The following is a 14539-nucleotide window of genomic DNA, read 5'->3' on the forward strand; positions in this document are numbered from 1 at the left end:
AAATTACAAAAGCTAAAAGGCCTGGTTAAAAAGATGAGTCTTCAAAGATCTTTTAAAAACCGCTAGAGATGGGGAGAGTCTTATGTCAGTGGGAAGCGCATTCCAAAGTCTTGGAGCGACAACTGAGAAGGCCCGTCCTGAGTGGCCACCAAATGACTTGAAGGTAGCCATGTTGGAAAGTTAAAGGACTTTGCGCTGTCTCTTGCCTCAGACAGTGGAGGACAGACTAGTAAGTCAGAGGGCTAGTGGGTCAAGATATTTGTCATCCCTTCTCCACTGCTCTGATGCTATCCCTTTGAAATGTAGATTGCTAATCTCAGGGGATTCAACTTCCTTCCTCCTTCTCTCTCTTGCTACCTGCCCGCCTACCTTGCAACATGGCAAGTTCCTCTCCCTGCACCAAATGTGCAGAGAGGATGCAGAATCCATCTGCATCTAGTTAGATAGATAGATTAGAGATCCTAAATCCTCACTTTCCTATCTAGAATGGAGTTCCTTAATAAATGCCTTTTATATTGATTTGAAACTATGAATTGGCTCCAAGTTACTTTACTCTCAGCACACACGCATGCCTAACTAATCTACCGCTGTGTTGTGCCTCTGTGCACTCTGCTATATTGAGAAAGGGATTCTCTCACCACAGAGAATTTCCAACAAGCCACAGACGGGCCTCCCCTGACGAAAGCAGTGGACGATGGGGATTGTGCAGAAGAGGTCGCTCCCTTCAATACTGTGGGCCTAAGCTGTTTAGGGCTTTATACGTTATAACCAGCACTTTGTATTTTGCCCGGAAACCTATTGACAGCCAGTGTAACTCCTGTAATATTAGGAGTAATATGGTCTCTTCGAGATGACCCGGAGACCAACCTGGCTGCCGCGTTCTGTACTAATTGTAGTTTCCGGACTACGTACAAAGGCAGCCCCACATAGAGCAAATTGCAGTAATCAAGTCTGGAGATTACCAGCAAATGTATTACTGTTCTGAGGTAATTAATCTCAAGAAACGGACACAGCTGGTGTATCAACAGAAGCTGATAAAAAGCACTTCTGGCCACTGCCTCAACCTGAGAAACCAGGGAGAGGCGTGAATCCAGAGGCACTCCCAAACTGCATACCTGTTCCTTCTGAGGAAGTGTGACCCCATCTAGAACAGGCAGGTCAATATCATTTCCCAAGTAACGACCCCTCACAACAAGTACTTCCATCTTGTTTGGATTCAGTCTCAGTTTGTTATCCCTTATCCAGCCCATTACCGCCTCCAGGCAGGCATTCATGGAGGATATGCCTTCTCCTGAAGAAGTTGACATGGAGAAATAGATTTGGGTGTCGTCAGCGTACTGATAGCACCCAGCACCAAATCCCAGGATGATCTCTCCCAGCAGTTTCATGTAGATGTTAAAAAGCATTGGAGACAATTGGAGCCCCGAGGGACCTCATATAAAAGCTCAAGTTCTGAAGAGCAAGTCTCCAAGTGACACCATCTGGAATCTGCCTGAGAGATAGATGCGGAACCACTGCAAAGCAATGCCTCCTATACCTCAGACATTCCAGAAGGATACTATGGTCGATAGTATCGAAAGCCGCCGAGAGATCCAAAAGGACCAACAGAGTCACATTTCCTCTGTCAATTCCCAATTAGAGATCATCCATCAGGCCAACCAAGGCAGTCTCCACTCCGCAGCCCTTCCAAAAACCAGTTTGAAATGGGTCTAGATAATCCGTTTCCTCCAAGACCGTCTGGAGCTGGGAGGCCACCACCCTCTCAATTACCTTGCCCAACCATGGGAGATTGGAAACAGGCCTATAATTGCTCAACTCTGAGGGATCTAATGCAGGCTTCTTTAGAAGAGGTCTAATAATTGCCTCCTTAAGACAAAGAGGCATCCTGCCCCCCGTCTAAATGCGCTTCCATCTGCTGTTATGGAGGGAAGATTTAAAGGTACCCCTTTCTCTGCTCGACTTTGCCCCTGTGGGTCTGATCAAGTGGAGACAAGTGTGCATGCCATTTTATATTGTAATTTCTATAGGGACGCCCGCTTAAGATTAGTGTCCCCTTTGCTGCAACATTTTCCTGGGCATTTGGGTGACTTTTATTTGAAGTATTTACTGTCCAGTCTTGATGATGACCGAATTAGCAAAATGGCTAGGTACTGTTATATCATTTGTAACATCTGCTTACGTTTCCAATAATGTTTTGCTTTCTCTTTTCCATGATTTTTGTTTTGTGATTGTAATGGAGGGTGCTGTGCTCCCTTAGGCTATCAGCAAGATCTATCTGGACTTCACCACATCTGCCTTAATTCTAACCTGTTAATATTGCGTTATAATGTGTGATTTATTATGCGGAGTTTCTTGCAAGTATGTATGTTTTACTAAGTATTGGTCTATGACCGCAATAAAAGGCATCCTGCCCTCCCTCAGAGAAGCATTTATGATTTCCACCAGGCTGCCTACAACAGCCTCTCTGCTAGATTGAACAAGCCATGTTGGACAAGGGTCAAGAGAACAAGTGGTAGGCCTCATCGCCCCAAGCAGCTTGTCCACACCCTCAGGAGTCACAAACTGAAACTGATCCAGTCGAATCACATAAGAGGAATAGTTGGACACCTCCAGTTCAGACATCAAATTGTGGAGTCTCCATCTAAGCTGGCCCGAATCCGAGAGATTTTATCTGCGAAAAATTCTTTAAACACATCACAGCGGGTAACTGATGATTCTAAATTCTGGTTCAAGGGAGGAGGGGCAGATACTAGTCCCCTCACAACCCTGAACAATTCCACCGGACGTGAACTCGCAGAGGCAATACGGGTAGAAAAGAACCGCTTCTTTGCCGCACGTATTGCCTGAGCATAGATCTTTAGATGTGCTCCATGTTGTAATCTGTCAGAGTCAAGTTGAGTCTTTCTCCACTTGCGCTCCAGTCACCTGCCTTGCTGCTTCAGCCCCCGTAGGTCTTCCGTATACCAAGGGGCCAATTTTGAAGCGGGTTGCAGGGGATGCTTAGGAGCAATTGTGTCTACTGCCCTGGTGAGCAAGTTATTCCAACTCTCAACCAGGGCATCAACAGGATCACCAGCAAAGCCAACGTTGAATCCCTCCAAGGCTTCTTGGAATCCTACCGGATCCAATAACCTCTTCGGGTGGACCATTGTAATAGGCCCCTTGCCCCTGCGGAAGTGGGAGGTGGTTGTAAGTCCAACCTTAACCAGATAGTTATCAGTCTGTGACAATGGGGATATCACAGAAGTCCCTACCCACGGAACACCACCCTGATCAGAATAAAAGACCAAATCAAGAGTGTGACCTGCAATATGTGTCGATCCAGAGACCACTTGGGATAGGCCCATAGTTGTCATGGCCGCTATGAACTCCTGAGCTGCCCTGGACAAATTGGTCCCAAAATGAACTTTGAAGTCCCCCAGTAGTAGAAGTCTGTGAGACTCCTACGCAAATTCTGTGACCAAGTCCGTGAGCTCAGTAAGGGATTCCGTTGGGCAGCAGGGCGATCTGTACACCAACACAAGTCCCAATCTATCCCTGGTCCCCAAACTTAAGTACACACATTCAATATGGTCTGATACCCTAACAGGGACCCTGGTAAGGGAGATGTTATCCTTATAGACCACAGCCACTCCATCTCCCCGCCAAACCTAACCAGATGGTGGTCCGTCCATGACAATGGGGAAATAATAGGAGTCCCCACCCACGGAACACCACTCTGATCAGAGTGAAAGACCAGATCACGCGTGTGACCAGCAGTATGTGTCGGTCCAGAGACCACTTGGGATAGGCCCATAGTTATCATGGCCACTACGAACTCCTGAGCTGCTCCAGACAACCCGGTCCCAAAATGGACGTTGAAGTCCCCCGGCACCACAAGCCTGGGGCACTCCAACTCCAAATCCAAGACCAGGTCCGCAAGCTCAGTTAGAGACTCTGTTGGGCAGTGGGGTGATCGGTACACCAACAGAAGTCACAATCTATCTCTGGTCCCCAAGCGTAAGTACACACACTTGATATGATCAGATGTTCCGACAGGGATTCTGGTAAGGGAGATATTATCCTTAAAGACCATAGCCACTCCACCTCCCTGCCCACATTCCCTCACCTGCTCCTCAGCAGAGTATCCTGGAGGGAGAAGCTGGGCCCAAACTGGGCCACCAGCCTCCCCCAACCAAGTCTCTGTAATACACACCAGGTCAGCCCCTTCATCCATGATCAAATCATGGATTACTTCAGATTTATTTTGGACTGACTTGGCATTAAAGAGGAGCAAGGCAAGGTTCTGTGGGTAGTTGGCACTGCTCCCCAAGGTCAAAGAGCTGACAGGGCAGCCAGAAGGGGAAACAGCTATTAAGTTTCTGATTTCCCTTCCCCTGTAATGGCCTGCTGACCTGCCAACATAACTTCTTCTATTCCCCATCACCACTGGAATAGTCTCCCAGAGACCAGTGGACATGCCCCTCTGTGTCCCCATCTCCAGAAAGACTCAAACACAATGAAAATAATCCTAATCAGGACAAACTCACTCCCCCCAGTCCAAAGGGACCAAACCGGGTGTGTGTGTTTGTGGCCCTCACCCTCGTTTGCCCCCTTTGGTGTTGCCCCTTTGGTGGCGGCCCTGCCGCCACTGGCAGCCTTCTTAAATAGCCCAAGGGTGGGCAGGTGGAGCCAAAACTGCTCAGTCTTGTAGCCCAAGGGCTCAGTCTTGTAGCCCAAGGGTCCCAGTCCTGCCAATACTCACACAACCGGCAGAGGTGGCAGGCAGAAGTCCCTTAGGCGGTCAGTGGCAACAATAGCAGCAGAGGAGCAGCACGCAGTAGTCAGACACAGTCTTCCACCCTGTGCCCTCCTTCTGGTAGATGGAAAGTGGTCTTCTCCTCTGCTGGGCACAGGTAACAGGCAGCAGCTACTGTCCTAGCCACTGGCACCCTTCTTAAATAGCCCAAGGGTGGGCAGGTGGAGCCAAAACTGTTCAGTCTTGCAGCCCAAGTAACATCCAGGTCCACTCCCACTTCTTGAAGTTCGCAAAGCTTTCCTCAGATTCAGCTGAATTAATACAAAAATATATGGCAAATATTTATATAACACTTTTAAAAATCCCCTCTTATAATTTATAATCTACAAAAAGAAATCTACATAATCTTATAATCTACAAAATCTTATAATCTTATAATCTACAAAAAGAAACATAAGATAAACACCAGCAACAGCCACTGGAAGGGTACTGTGCTGGGGCTGGATAAACCCTGTTGCTCTCCTCTTGCTACATAAAGAGCATCACCATTTTTAAAAGGTGCCTCTTTGCTCAGTTAGGAGGGACTACTATGGACTGTGACAATGGAACTATACGCACTAATTAATGTCTGAATCAGTTTCAGGGCAGTTATCTACATCTTGGATAGTTCTGACATTTTAAGAAGAAACAACTACATATATGCTACTGGGTTGTTGTTGTTTTTTAATCTAGAAACTTAATGAAGTTTGATTAGCTTATTCTTATGGAGGAAGGTTAGTTTTCTTAGAGAGAGGAAAGAAACCTTTGAAGAATTCCTATCCAGGTTCTAAGGCAATTATTTGGTTGCTGAAGAAGGGTTCTTAGAACATGTGTATGAGAGCCCATATAACTAATACAGTTTTCATGGGGGGGAAAAGTTACAGGAGAGCATCTAGGAGAACTTTGCACAGCTACCAGTAAATCTCTGTTGAAAGAGTATCAAAACAGGTGAAACTTCCAGGGCGGAGCCAAGATGGCAACCGGTTAACAGCTCAACTCATGAGCTCCTGCCCCAACCTGGGCTTTCCTCCCGCCCTGGGCATTACTTCCAGGGGAGGAAAAGATCTTGCAAGAGCCCTGCCAGGAAGATTCCTGCTGACGACAGAGAAAAACTCATAGGAAAGAAAAGGCAAATGGAAATCGATGCCTTCCTCTCCCCCTCAGAGGCAGCAGTGGGAGATGCAAGCACTGTGAGTACCAAGAATAGATTTATGGCTCTGGGCATGGAATCTCCCTCCTATTCAGCCAAGGAGGCTGCTTCATGCAAGCCAGCATTTTGGAAGTCAGCTATAAATCAAACTCCTCCGATACTGTCTCATCAGTGGGGTTAAGCAGGGAAGTTCCACAAAACAGGAAGGCAGGAGTCCCAAAGCTCCTGGCCATGCACTTCACCCCTCAATTGACCTAATCACTCAGCAATGCCTGTTTAATTTCAGTGGAATCTTTAATTATTATCCTTGGCAGGTTGAACATCAATGCACAAAAAATGGACAGTTTAAGACAATTTTTTTGACCAATTCACCCTAAAGAGCCAACAAGGGGTTAAAAATACAATTGACATCAACAGCTCCCGACTAGCCCTTCCTCTTGCATCTGACTTACTCCTCACATGTAAGACGTTTTCAGGACTTTCTGGAATCAACAGTTACCCAGATTTCCACAGAGTTCTACAAACTTCTCAGATTGTCCTTGAATTTCCCAGATCTGATTATTACAACTGGGCTAGCCACCAGGCAATTATTAAATCATTGTCTTCTCTCTCAAATGCATAGACAGAAACTATTGGATTAGTTTCATACTACTATCTTCCCTCCAGACTGAATGTGAAAAGACTCACACACAATCTCAAGACTCTCCAGCTCCTCAACTCCAAAATCAGGTCATGCTTCAGACATGCACAACGGGACCAACCTGATGAAGGTCCCCCTCCCGCAGCTGCCCGCAATGGCTACTGAAAGTGCACCTCTCGGACTTTTATTCAGAAACTGAAAGTGACAGTGAAAGAGACAACCATGGAACTCTGTCTCTCAGGCTTTCCCCTGTCTCTCTTGGATGCCTCCTAGATTCTGGAGCACGGGTGGGGTCCCTGGTGTGCTCCTGCTCTAGAAGATATGTGCCCTGGAGTGCTCTTGCTTCTGACCTACACTGCAACAGTGTTACTGCTTGCCCCAGATTGATTGTCCATGCCACAAATCTCCCAGATCCTTCCCACAGTGCCCCCTCATTCAACTCTAGGGCTGATGATTTCTATGATGGAAGAACCGATTCACACAAGCCCTTTGGTGTTCATCAAGAATGAGGGGCAGAGCCAAGTAGCACACACCCCGCCTACAGCATCTCCTCATCAAGAGGCACAGCGGCACAGCCCCACCCAGGGCCTTGAAACTGTGGAAGTGCCCACCTCCTTGCAGGCCCTGGGAACTGGTGTATCTTTGGTCAGTGACTCTCATCTTGAGATCATTAGCGAGCTGAGCGCCAAAGGCAGCCTACCATTGTTCTCTCTATGTTTTTTCATCTGAGTGTGGAATGAGTTTTGTTCTGGGCAGCAGTATCAAGGCAGTGTGTGTGCATGCATATTCAGAGTGGGACTGTCCTGATTCAACCTGAGTGGGATCTAAAATTAACTGAGCGGACATCAAGAAACGTGTGCGTGTGCACATGTGCGCACACTTTAGAGGGAACACTGCAGTCTACCCGAGCCAGTGAAGACTCAGATCTTCACTGCTGACCTCCCTGGATTGGACTCAAGACAGCAGACTTCTGTGAAGGAAATGTTGGACCAACCAAGTGCCTCACCAGCACCCCATGGGCCAGAAGGGCGAGTACTAGCAGATGTGCCCCTCCTTCCTCATTTTGGTAAGAGCCCTAGTCCCCCAGCTTGGCTGCCAGGGATTTTCTGATTCCTGTACAGAGTTCTCCTGCCTGGAATTCAACTACTACCGCAACCATGTGATATCCCACAGACCAGCATAAGTTCAAGGTCCTGTCATGGAATGTGGCTGGGTGGTTCCGTTTCAGAGACACAGACTCCACCAACTTCCTCTCCCAGTTCGATATAATCTTGGTGCAGGAAACCTGGACAGCAGATGACCTTATGCTTAATGGATACCACTTGTACGAAATGGGGACGATTCCTGGGGCAGACTGAGGGAGACTTAAAGGTGGCCTGGGGATATTAGTCTTCACTACCCTGTGTGCAACAACATCACTCCTCACTGCGCTTAAACAAACTGCTGTGGCTATTCTAATTCACCTGGGGTCCAGTTCAATGCTGATAATCAATACATACCTCCCACCACAGCATCGAAAACCCGAAGTCAGCTCTGCATTGGCTGAACTCGAAGATTATACAGATGACCTTGTGCTGGCCAATCCTGATGCACTGGTGGTGTTGGGGGACAACTTCAATGCCAGTCTGAGGCCTGATGACTACACCTTATTCTCCTGACATCAGCTTCCACCTCCCTGCTTGGAACCCAAGGATCCCACGCCCATCTCTCTAAGGACCATAAGTTACGCGGGCCTCTGCCTAGCAAAATCGACTGCCAGGCTCAGCTTCCATATATTAAATAGTTCTTTCGCAGAGAACCATCCAGGAGAATTTACTTATTTATCTGGTTCCAAAACAAGTACCATTGATTATATCGCTGTCTCCGGGAACTTGCTACCCTTTATCAAGAATCTTAAAGTAGTAGGATCTTAAGGTAGTAAGAATCTTGACAGTGATCATTTCCCAATATGCCTTGGAGCCCCCTCTCCCAATCTTACCTGCAAGACAAGCCAGGTCTTGTGCCAAATGGTCCCCCCAGTTAGATCAAACAATAAAGGAGCTGCTTGCTTGCTGAGGAAACTCTACAGAGCTACCCCCTAGACCTAACTTCAAAGAATCCCATACTTGCTCCTCTGGTGACCTATGAAATCCTAGTGCAGAGCTACAAAAGCACCTAATCTATTGGTTGGTCCTCCCTCAAAGCTGCCTGTGCGTCCATCCAAACCATGGTTTGACAAGGACTGTGTTGACACCAGGAAAGCTCTTGTTTCCACCTTCCAGATCCACAAATCCAGTTCAGGAACTAAAGCCACAATGGTTTTTCCACACCTCCTCAACCTTAAGAGACAATATAAACACCTACTGGCATGCAAAAAAAAAAAAAAAAAAAAGGAGAGGCAATGAATGCCACTTGGTCATGGCTCATCCAGGCAGTCAGAGCAAAGGACTCAGCTATGTTCTGGTGCATCATGACCAACTCCACCGGCAATGGTTTGGCTCAGTTAGGCACCTATATCCCATCAGAGATCTGGGAAATGCATGACCAGAAGCTGTATGAAGACCCCACTGTGGAAGATGGCTTCCCCCTACAAGATGTAGCGGAATTGCCCAGGTGGTCACCAGTCTCTACAGCTGAGATTGGGTCTCATTTCTCAAAACAGGGCAGGGAAGGCACCTGTGGACGACCTTTTCCCTCCAGGACTTACAAGAGTTCCAATCAGCCTTGATTTGTGCAAGTGTATGAACTCAAGAAATTCGGCTTGAGAGAGGGGTTTTAAGTAACAAAAAGGAGTTTATTGACAGAGAAATAATAAGAGCAATAGACTGAGTTACTAGGTGGTCCTAATGTAACAGCAATATAAATATGTTTTAAAAACAGACTATTATAAGGCACATTTAGCTTAAAGTTCCAGATTGTGTGTAAATTCCCAGGTGGGGAAGAGAAAGATACTTCTAAGATAGAGATGCAAGGTTTTATAAATAAGAGCCCCGAAGGAGCTGGGCAAGAGGATATATCACCTGTCCTCGTGAAGATTCAACTTGGGCAGCTGGAGATTAGTGTCTGTCCAGGTAGGTGAAGTGGAAAGCAGGAGAATTGAAGGAGATATTGAGGTTGCTCATGAGGAAAGTTCCAGCATGAGGCCAGCTGGATAAAACTGCAGGGGGATCGATCTCAAATCAAATTTTTCAATGCCTGGTGCTTTATATTTGACATCCTTAGCCATTTGAAGGGAACGTAAGCGAATTCCCATGCGTGTTACGCAGTAACCATTTTGACGACACTCCATAACCCATTTATGCAATTCAGTCTCTAGAGCCCCATAAGAAGTCGTTAAACCACGTCGAGTTTTTTTAGCTTTTGGAATCTGTTCCAAGTCAGCCTTCATTTTCCGCCACTCCCTTACTTGTTTTTTGTCAACACAAAATTCCCTACTTGCAATACTGTTATTGCTCTCTTCTGCTCTCGACACAACCTTGAGTTTGAAACTAGCTTCGTATGACCTGCGTTTTCGTTTTGGTCCAAGATTATCCATTTCTAACAGGTTAAAAAAAAAAGAAGAAGAAGACTTTGTAAAAGAACTTTACAGTAATGCCCCCCCACCCCCCACACATGCATCTTAAAGAGCCGATGCTCTTCTCTCTGCCTACACTGAGCTGTTGCCGCAGGTCAGGATACAAGGATGCAGGTCAGGTTACAAGGCTGTTGCTGCAGGTCAGGGTACAAGGCTGCAGGTCAGGGTACTAAGCTGTAACTGTAACTGCGGCGCTAGTAGTGACGTCACTACTAGCGCCGCAGTTACACAGATTAGTACACAATAGTACTGCTGTATCACCAAGTCTGCCCCGCGGTTGAAGTCTATTAGGGCAGTGTGTGGCCAAATCTAAGGGAGCCGCTCCTGCTTCCCTGTACTGCTGTATCACCAAGACTGCCCCGCGGTTGTAGTCTATTAGCACAGTGTGTTGCCGCCATCTAAGGGAGCCGCTGCTGCCTCCCTGTAATTCTCTATTAGCACTTAGCAATAGCAATAGCACTTACATTTATATACCGCTCTATAGCCGGAGCTCTCTAAGCGGTTTACAATGATTTAGCATATTGCCCCCAACATTCTGGGTACTCATTTTACTGACCTCGGAAGGATGGAAGGCTGAGTCAACCTTGAGCCCCTGGTCAGGATCGAACTTGTAACCTTCTGGTTACAGGGTGGCAGTTTTACCACTGCGCCACCAGGGGCTCCCTTACAAAGTCTGCCCCAGAAACTGACATCTGTTTGGGGGTAGCGGCAGGAACCAGCATCTGTGAGAGAACAGATGCTTCTGTGGCCGAGCAGGACAGAGCAAGCACGGCACAGTGCAGGGTAGAAACCACATGTGCGGCTTCTTTCGGCTGCGGGAAAGCAGGGGACACAGAACCGGAGCAGCGGGACGAATGGAGCCTATTGTGACCAGTATGTACTTTATTACAGGGGGACATTTTAGCACAGGCAGATAGATGACTCGAGTATAAGCCAAGGCTGATTTTTTCAGCACATTTTGGGTGCTGAAAAATTCGGCTTATACTCGAGTATATACAGTATTCTTCAAAATACAAACTTACGGACAATGTAAATCAATGCTACTCGCTGGAAATCTTTCATACTCTCAGAAGGTAAGCCAAATAATGATATTTATTGGCAGCATTCCTGTTAACTCCCTAATTAGGGCCATGAAACAGCTGGGTTTCATCATGATGCAAGAACAGCATACTTATCGCTATGTTGATTGCCTAGAATGTTGACAATTAAGAAAACCTGACACCACAATCTCTTCTCTAAAGTCATAACTAAGAAACATAATGCCTGCACACACAAGGTCCCAAGCCATCAAACAGAGTATAACCCAGAATATCAAGTCTATTAGGACTTTACTAACAAGCACAAATCTCACCTAGAGTATTAATATTACCTAAGACTCTTAAAACTTTTAAAACTTTTATAGTTACATACACATAAATAGTAGCTCAACGGAACTACATACTAAAAATAAATAACTACATGAGAGGAAGAGAGAACAAATAGAACTGACCAATGAGACTGGACAACGACATTTAAAGAAAACAAGACCAGTCTATCACAGTATTCAACCCTTGTGGTTCTAAGATGGAGCATGAATAAATCAGAGATGCCTCTTTCTGTAACAGTGTTCTCTGTATATCTCTGCAACTATATCGGTCAGCTGTAAATTTATATAGTACAAAGAATCTCATGTCCTCCACTTTATGTTATTTCTCTTTAAAATGAATGACCATAGGAGCTTGTTCTATTTGATGAAGAATCCTAGATTTGTACTCCAAAATACGCACTTTGACAGATCTCTCTGTCATTCCTATATACCATTTTTTGGCATGGGCAGAGGGATTGAAGAGAACATGGATGTGGAGAAGAGACCATGTATATCTCCATAACAACAATTAAATGCAAGGGCAGGGAAGCAATTAAAGACTGACCATTTATAGTTGAACAAGGAGCTGGATAACATCACTTCTCTTCCACTAAAGAATAGATTTACAGCCCTGGAGATCATGATAAATCACCAGACACAGAGAGATCAGAAGGAGAGCAAAACACCAGGATGAGGACTTTAGTAAGGATCCCTCCAGGTAAATTACAAAATAAAATGGAACAACTAGATAAAAGCATTTTTGAGCTATTGTCTCAGCAGGCTTTCAGTATGGCAGAAATATCATTAAAAGTTTTTGAGATTCTGCGTAAGATGGAAGATAAGATTGATGCTCTATACATTGTTACTGACTGATTAATAAAAAGGTCTGGGGGGATCCCCTAGCTTGGGGATGCAAGATAAACTCAACAATTAGTGTTTACATCTCTAATAAACTGTAAAGTCAGAAGTCTAAGTCTGACTTGGTTTTCCTGTGCTTTGCAGAGGAATCAGATATCTCTTTTTATTGCTCATGAATATGCAAATTGGGATCATGATAGAAAAGTGACACAATCTCTGTGCCTTTTATTGAATTGTAATTCCAGACAGCTTGGCATACAATCTCTTTTCTGGTTACCGAGAGACATTTATTATAAGAGTGTAGATGTATTATTCCAAAACCCTGTAATCCCAGACAAACTTCTGCAACTTCATAGTTATCTTGGCAAGTTTGGCATTGCATCAAAGTGAATTTTCAAGGACAGCCCTTGCCAGCCTCTGCTTCAGCAGATAACTCATAACACTTCTGGGAGAGAGATATCTAATTGTGACAGAGTCTGGCATTTGCCCAACCCCAATACAATAAGTCAACAAAAGTGTTTGGGCTGCCGGCCAAGACAGATGTTCAGGTGTTCAGCAGAGATTCGGCCTATCTCAGCAAATAAACATTTTACATCTATTTGGAAGGCTGAAAATTGTGCACCGATTGTACAAGCCTACAGGGCTATTGACAATCTGATGCCGAAACTTAAGGAATCAACCATGCTGAGGCCAGAAAGGTCCCTCAAGCTCCAGGGACAAACTACATGAGGCAAAGTCCAATCTGAGAGTTCACACACAAAATTGGTGACTAGTAACATAAAGCAATCAGTGCAAGAATTGTAGTCACTTACTGAATCAACAGTGTGACACCAAGGATGAAAATTCCTTCTGTGATAAACTTGTAAGATCTACATCCACCCCTATTTTCCTTGACAAGGGATCACTTTCTAGTTCTGACCGCCACTCATCTATGGAAGAGCTTACAACAGTCCCACAGGCGGGGGCCTCTTATATTGGAGCATTTTATATGCCTGATCAGAGGGAAGAGTCCCTGCAGGCTCCATTGCCATCATTGGCCAGCCAACTGATATAATCCATGAGACCACATCCATGTCCCAGAGTATAGTTAGCTTCTCTTCATCTCACAAATGCACAAATGGTAACTGCCTGTGATGAGGTGCAAGTTTCTCCCAAGATCACCTCAGCAGACCAGAGTGTGGCAGTAGACCTGGGAGTGGTCACCCCATCTGAAACTTTGCCGGCAATAGACTGGGAGCTAGACTCTAAAGTGCATCGAACGATCCACCAAGACCTCCAGTACCTCACACCTGTAAAATCTCCGGAGCAGGACTTTAATGATGCCATTTACGAGGTTCGTACCCCAGCAGTGCCACTTATGAATGAAAATAACTATCATGTCAACACCTCCCCATCTGTGTTCAAAATTCCTGGGCATGTATTCCCCCATGTTAGCATCAGAAACCTCTGGGCATGGGGAGAAAGCCCAACAGAACACAACAACTGTGGGGAAGGAACAGAAATCTCCCCTATTACAGCACAGCCCTAATCTAGAGGCCCAAGAGAACATTGGTGGGTGAGGACACCAAATGACTCTTAAATCGTTCAAATTCCCAACTCCTGTCCTGGAATGTGGGTGGGTGGACTGCAAAGAAGGATGATGGCCCCTTAGATTACTTATCTAATTTTGACATTATATTGATTCAGGAGACCTGGTTGATGGCAGATAAAGGTTATCTTATTGTCCATTTGTCTGTAGTTTTCTGTCCAGAGTGGTCTATTTCTAGGGTGAAAATTCTTATCCAGGCAACATAGTATCTTTCTCCCTGTTGTCTCTAAAATTAAGTCTTGGCAAAGGTTATTTACAGAGTCAAAAAGAGAAAGGAAACAAAAGATTTGGCATTTAGAGATGCTGAAATACTTGCCTCATCTGCTGGATGATCACTTGGTTTTCAAATTGCATCCATTACAGATTCTTGTTCTAGAACAAAAAGATACTTCTTACCCGGCAACTTTACTACTCATATGTATATCTAAAAGGAGTACAACCATTTTGCCATGATTATCCCATCTGTTCTTGGGATAGGAGGAAGAAAACCAAGCTGCCCCTGTGAGATGCTGCTTCTTCCCCTGTATCCTCCACACCTTGATGGCTAAAATTTGGTCATGGAGTTTTAGGCATCACCAAGGAGACAATGAGCACATAGAGAAACCACAGGTGTTGTTGGCAAAGTGTC

Source organism: Hemicordylus capensis, chromosome 1, assembly GCF_027244095.1.
Source record: "Hemicordylus capensis ecotype Gifberg chromosome 1, rHemCap1.1.pri, whole genome shotgun sequence".
NCBI classification, from domain to species: Eukaryota; Metazoa; Chordata; class Lepidosauria; order Squamata; family Cordylidae; genus Hemicordylus; species Hemicordylus capensis.